The following is a 7,878-nucleotide window of genomic DNA, read 5'->3' as shown; positions in this document are numbered from 1 at the left end:
TGTCTATTTCATCCTTCAGAACAAACATCATGGTCACATGAGGCAGTTCTTCTTCTCACAGAGACTTATAGGGACTATGAAGATCAATTTAAGTCCCCATTGATCAGGAAAGCTGATGTTTGGAAAAAGATATCAGCTTTCCTGCAATGCCACGGAAAGCTGTATTCATCAATCATGTGACAAAAAAATGAAGTAGCTCAAAAACAGGTACATGTACCATATATGGCAGTACAAACTAGTACAAATGAACCATGCATAGAAGGATGCAGCAAGAAAACCTGATGCATCCCTTTTAGTTTTAACTAGTCAACCCATGTCTAATATCTTATTAATGATATAATTTGCTATAGTAGTGATTGTTTACAACTTTTAACTATGCAACTCTTACAATGTATCTCATCATTTTCATATTAATAGAGTTCAAACCACATACACAGACATCATAATATACAGGGAACTTGAGAGCAGAGGGCCATTTCAGCAATTTTTAGTATATATGATTATCAAAATAAAGAGGGGCCATTCTATATAATATTTAAAGAAAATTGAAACATGGAGGTGTCAATTTAATGTTTTAGGGTCAGTTGCCCCATGGCCCCCTCCAGAATGATCCTTGATATATATTTCATGTTATGAACACAAATGTCACATGTATAAAAATACCTGTATAAGATCAGTGATAGCCTACAAAATGTGTACTTAGGTATGATTGAAAAATGTATGTAGTGTACATGCAGCTGCAATAACAGCAAACATGTCTGGTTGCCTCCAGGAATGTTTCCAATTTGGACCTTCTGGTCTCAGATAAACATGCATCACAGAACATGTTTGAATATTGCATACAATTATAATTTTGAAAGACTATCTCTATAGATGATTTAAATGTTATGCCATTGAGTACTCAACATTTGCAGATACAAAGTTATAGCTGATGGGCATGAGGAGACTGATAGAGGGAGAAAGAAATGGGAGTTTTTTGAAGTATATATGTGACCGGTAATGTCATTTCTGATAATCAAATAATTACAGAGATTAAATTAGATACACATATATAAATATATCTGTTATATATATGTTCTCCTTGAAACATCACTTTTAACTGTCTGCTCTGGCCTATAGTAGACCTATTCTCCTATAACCATTCCTTAAACATTTAACCACATGTTGATGACTTCAGTTACTCAAATCAACCATGGAAGCGGATGCACAAGACAAATTATATTCATATTAATTTCCATGCAATACAGCATTTCAGTTATTTTTGGGATGTTCATTCATGCTTTGTTATAACTGCATTATATTTTTATCTAAAAAAATCATGGATATAAATATCTTGTACAAATACATAAATATTTGATAATATCATATTATGAACTAATCTATACTCCAGCTTATGGATGAGCTGCTGGCGGGTGATCCTGCTGTTCGGCCCGGAACAATAGTATCATCAATGGAAGGTAATTTGATATACAGCGTATTTATATTATTGCTGTACATATTACCCTCAAAATTTACAAATATCTTCACTTGCCATTAAATCAAATTTCATTTAACCACTGTAATGGAACACTGGTTTAAAAAGTTGAACATGTATACTTAAAAGCCTTTAATGTTACCAAAACTTCAGTCAATAGGATAGGAATATCCACTCGGCAGTTTCAACAAACAGTAACTAATGGAACAGCTTAACTTAATTTGCTTTTTTATAATTATATTGCATTATTCAAGGCAAGAACAGAACCATCAAAATGACATTGATCCATTTGCAATCATAGTCCTATGAATGGAATTGTTTTGGTAAGTTTCAATAGGTACTTTTAAGTGAAAATTTAAATTGAAATGATGGCTTTTATAACATAATAGGAAATAGCAGTTCTACATCAAGCATTACAGCTCCAGCAAGCAGTACAGCACCAGCAAGCAGTACAGCTCCAGCTTTAAATAAACCCCAAACTTCCCCTGCCAGAAAGGAAAAAAGAAAACGGAAGAGAGAAGAGATGCCAGACTGGTTCAGGGAATTTTCTGAACAACAAAATAAAATTCTATCTATGTGAGAGTGGCAGAGGATAGAAATTCGATTCTTAAATCACTGGCAGCTGCATTAGTTAAAAAATAACTAAAAAAAGGGCATAACTTCAAAATGTAAATAAAAATAATGATTATTTAAGCAAATATTGTTATGGTCCTATAACACGTTTCTATTGTTGACAAACTCACTTAAAACCCTACTGGGCTTTGTTAAGTTTGTCATCTATGGCAATGTTTGTTATAGAGCCATAACAATATTTGCTTAAATATTCATTGCTTAATAATTGAAAAATATTCAGTAATATTATACATTTGTATTTCATTCTAAAGATGATAACAATTAACGTTATGTAATAAATTAAATTATATTTAAATAATACACCCATTTCTTTATGATAAGCTTCAGATCATCAAAATAAAGGAGAAGCTTTGTATTTCGGAAGAATTTTCCAGATTACACTAACATGTTTGCAATCTCCAGACGTTTTGCCAAGGCAACTTGTCCTGTAAAGTTGTTTTGTGCTGGTGGACAGCAGGAATCATCTGGCATATCAAACTCTTCGTCATCAGAAGATTCATTCTGTAGTACACAGCATGCTACGATGACATTAGGGATTTCATTCTGCAGGTGCATGTCAAGAAATTGCAGCCTCCTGCATGTACATTTAAGGAGGCCAAATGCACGGTCAATATCAACTCTTGTTGAGGAGTGACTTCTTTTCAATATGACGTAGATGCCCATTGTCACGAAATGGCACCAACAAGTTTATTGACAGGGGATAGGCCGAGTCTCCCAGGAGATGCTGGTTCGGTGGCAATGATGGAAGAATCTGGCTTAACGGACAGTTTCGCCAGACTCGTGCATCATGAACTGACCCTGGCCAACCAACATAAACATCCCAGAAGACAAGGTTGCTGTCACAAACAGCCTGTAGCTGGATGCTTGGAAAACCCCTCCTGTTATTATAGGAATCCCTGTTGTAGAAGGCCCAGGGATAGGTATGTGTGTCCCATCCACAGCACCAACCACACCAGGAAAACCACATCTGTTAAAAACCCGATCATCAGCATACTTCAGTTCTGAAGCAGTAGAGGGCCAGACTATGAATTTCTTCTGTTGAGAAACTATTGTTTCAACAACACTGAGAACATTGTCATGCAACGAACTCTTGCTGAAGCCGAAGCGGTCAGCCACACTTCTGAAACACTCCTTGTTGCCAAGCAACCATAATGATGCAAGAATTTTCTTTTCCATGCAAATACTCCTCTCTGGGATATTATGTGCCAAATGACCACACAGTGCCTGCAAAAATATGGAATCAGTATTGTTTGCTTTTGTTCAGTCTATGAGCAGTCAAGTTTAATGTAGGACTTGATCTTGAACATTTAATGACATTTGTAAATCTGTTTACTATGCCCAGCTATTTGTGTTTTTACCCAACAATTAAGTAAATTTGGAGATATCTTTATTTGATAGATACAGATATCTCTATTTGAATACAAACCTTTCAAATCATACCTTCATTTGTGATCTGTCATCACCTGTCCTTAAAATGTTCTTTTTTTATCAGTATTTCATAGGAAAATCTGTCTCAAATTTCATTAGAAGGTTCCCTATAGTCCATGATATTGTTGTGCACATCTCATTTTGATACTGATAAAATGGCTACTAGGCAATTAATCTTATGGGGGAGGTGGGAGGCACCTATTTTAACATATATATTTTTTGTTGGTCGGCTCAAAATCAGATCTGCCTACCTTTTCTGATATTAAATCATTTTCAGCATTTAATCAATGGTGTGTAAAAAGCTTAAAGTCATCTTTAAAATCGACAGTTAAAGTTAACACTCATTCTCAAGATGGACTTGCAGACCTTCCACATATTTAATATATTGGTTCCTCATTGTTCTTGGTGTTGTGTCTTAAATGTAGCTATGTTTTATCATAAATATCCATAACAAAATTCAGTTAATATAGATAGGTCAGTAGTTCTTGCATATTTATGGATATATCTAAATTAGTTTATGTGTGTAGGTATATATAACTAATTCACTATTTCTATGATGTAAATCTGTATTTCAAACAGAGATGTTTTAAGTGTAGATATCTATTTCAGATAACTGACAGTCTGCATATTAACAAGAGATGTATGTAGACAGATATTTAAATTTTCAAAATACAGAGATATGTAATTTGGATACAGATATCTGTTATTTCTCTATATAGTGTATTGAAAAATGTGAATTCATAACAAATTTAAATGATGTATTTAATGGGTAAAATCCACACAGCTGGACACAGCTTACTTCTGAAAAGAGTTCACTTTGTATTAAAAAGAACAGTTTAAAATGCTGTATGACATTATTTTATTATACAAATGGATTACAAACAGGCAAAGCCTATATTATTACAGCACATTTATAAGAAAAGTTACAAAAAACATCGGAGAACGTTTATACTAACACACATTTTTATTATTGCACGACACACTATCATATATAAATATTGACCACTCTAAAGCATTTCTGCTTGATGTATTAATTTCTATAACCAAGTTTGAATGGCTTTCATACTTTGTCATATGTTATAATTGTACCAATGACTCTCCCTTGAAGATGGGTTATTTATTCGTTCGAATTCCAAAGTTTGATTAAAAAACACATATAGTTAATTCAATTTCTATTAGATTCTATCATTTTTGAAATATTAAACATAAGTATTGAACAGCTTCAGTCTGAATTCAAATACACAGTGAATGTCAACTAAAGGCGCTCTAAACCAACTAACAAAGTTATAGGTATAAATGCCAAGCTTTATTCATTGTAAATATCGTACACGTTTCTTTGCTACATATTTTCAATGATTATTAAAAATGTTTTTTCCCGTTCCATCTTCGCGACTGATTGGCATAATTAAATTATTTTATTTGACAGATCTCCAATCGTTTAGGATAAATAATTTCAGAGTAGTTAGTTTCAGTTTTTGACTGATTCGCTGCAGCCGATGATGCGTTACTGCTGTTTCAAAATATTCACAGGAGTGAAAAACACCAACGAACGCACCCATATGGTTAGACCGAGTTCCGTTATTTTCTTTTAACAGCGTATTACTTTGTATTTCTTGTTTGGGAAAGAAGTTAAATCAATTGTTTTAATATTACGATTAGATGATATGCAGACCAGCCCTAGTTTCTTTAAGATGGAAACTTTTAATCATACAAGATATTGTAATCCGTGCTCCGTGAATTTCCTATCTTGAGCCTCGGTAACCGAACTAACCAACTCGGGGGCCCTTTTCCTGTATCCGGTTGAACCGGTTTGTCTGTTTATAAATGTAACATTTTTGGGTATAAATTCTGGCGGACCTACAAATGTTTATGTAGGCCTTGCAAGGCTTTGACAAGATTCGTCTGAAAGCAGCATCTGATTACTAGGTCCGACCTTATTTCATAAACGAACAACTTTGGTTCAACCGTTAAGCGAAAACGAGTGCGGCACCATGATGTAAACTACGAGATTTACAAATCGAAAGTAAGTTAGAATATCTTGCAACAGGACACAGGACTAGTATATTTTGTCAGTACATTTCGCCGTAATGCCGTTTTTATCCAAAGGGTATGTTCACTATTGATAGGTTTCACATTTACTATACAGTACTGTAATAAGTAACGAAAGTGTCTCCTTAAATGCAACATCGAACACACCAGGAAGGATGTAAGCCTACCTCAAACGACAATCTTGTCATCCTAAAATGACCCTTAAATTCGACAACGAGTAAAATGGTACTTTTTCTTCAAAAATAATTGTCGATTCTTGTCGGATCCTTGCGATGACCGAGCATCAACTACAAAGCAGTGTTACTTGATTGGATAACTGCTGCTGATGCATCTGTAAACGATGTAAGGTCCACAGGGTCGTCTGCTAGTTCGTCTAGTATCAACACATTCATTATTTCCTCCATCTTGAAATAGTTTTATGCGAACGCAGCGTACGGTAAGCACAGAACGTTCGCCAACAAAACGCTCGCGAAGGTTCTCGCTACCGAACGCACCTCAGGGTCATATAGACGTCATTAACACTTCACATGCAAATGAGAAATGTGCGGACAATTTACAACTTTACTACACGAGCAGCTGTTTTTATGGTCTTAGGTAATAAGCAAGAAATAGAATCGTTCCCTAATGGGATGTATGTATAAGGTTATTCAAACCCTCGAGATAAAATATTGAGCAAAAAACCGTCGGCAAAGCCTCGGGTCACATGCTCAATATCTTATCCCTTGGGTTCGATTTACCTTATCCATACCTCTCATCAGGGATGGATTATATTAATCTCACACCGGTAAAACTGCGGATACACCTGTCCATGGTAAGAGAAATAAGGGTCCAGACTAGGTTTCTTTTATCTTCGTTTTAACCAAATAAGCTACGTGGTCAACAGTTGTATCCTGCCCCAGTCTCATTGCAGATCTCCACTGTATCCTAAACAAAATTAAGGGGAGATGAATGGATATCGAAAAATTATTGTAGAGTTATCTAAATTTGTGCATGCAGTGGGATAGGGATCCTTACTAACTTTGCATTTATTTGTCATAAGTCTCATGGATGAAAGTGATTAGTGTGTGAATTGTCTTGGACGAAATTACTTTGTCGAGAAAAAAGATACATGCGTGCGCATGTATATTGCTGATATTTAAACGTTTCCACTGACAAACATAGTTAAACTTAAGGAAATAGTTAAATTAGATCGAGGCGGTCTTCATTGATTTTCTTAATTTTTTTCTTATTGTCGCTATATATCCATACATAATGCATGCTCATATGTTGGTTATTTCGTAAGTACATATATGTATGATCTTCGTAAATAAGACAATAGATGTAACGATAAACTGTACTGTGGTCGCCATTTTACAGATACATTGTATCACCAAGTACATGCATATCTGGACAGCAGTATAATCAGCTTACACATATTGACCTCCAATTTACCTTGAAATCCAGTTACTATATGTAGTAGTCCCTGTTAAGGAAACTATATTTGTCGATCAGACATGGTTGATAGCTGGTCTGTAAGCGTTCAGATTTTTGTCAATCTGACATTTTGAAAGCTGTCTATTAGCGTTCAGAGTTTTGTCAATTTGACATTTTGATAGCTGTCTATTAGCGTTAAGAGTTTTGTCAATCTGACATTTTGAAAGCTGTCTATTAGCGTTCAGATTTTTGTCAATCTTACATTTTGATAGCTTTCCTTTAGCGTTCAGAGTTTCGTCAATCTGACATTTTGAAAGCTGTCTATTAGCGTTCAGATTTTTGTCAATCTTACATTTTGATAGCTTTCCTTTAGCGTTCAGAGTTTCGTCAATCTGACATTTTGAAAGCTGTCTATTAGCGTTCAGATTTTTGTCAATCTGACATTTTGATAGCTGTCTATTAGCGTTAAGAGTTTTGTCAATCTGACATTTTGAAAGCTGTCTATTAGCGTTCAGAGTTTTGTCAATCTGAGGTTTTTGATACATGTAGCTGGTCTTTAAACGTTTAGAGTTTTGTCAATCCTCCATTTTGATAGCTTTCCTTTAGCGTTCAGAGTTTTGTCAATCTGATATTTTGATAGCTGTCTATTAGCGTTCAGATTTTTGTCAATCTGACATTTTGATAGCTGTCTATTAGCGTTCAGAGTTTTGTCAATCTGATATTTTGATAGCTGTCTATTAGCGTTCAGAGTTTTGTCAATTTGAGGTTTTTGATACATGTAGCTGGTCTTTAAACGTTTAGAGTTTTGTCAATCTGCCATTTTGATAGCTTTCCTTTAGCGTTCAGAGTTTTGTCAATCTGACATTTTGATAGCTGTCTAT

This window comes from Mizuhopecten yessoensis, unplaced genomic scaffold (genome assembly GCF_002113885.1).
Source record: "Mizuhopecten yessoensis strain PY_sf001 unplaced genomic scaffold, ASM211388v2 scaffold3949, whole genome shotgun sequence".
Taxonomy (NCBI): Eukaryota; Metazoa; Mollusca; class Bivalvia; order Pectinida; family Pectinidae; genus Mizuhopecten; species Mizuhopecten yessoensis.
Note: the sequence above shows the minus strand (reverse complement) of the source record.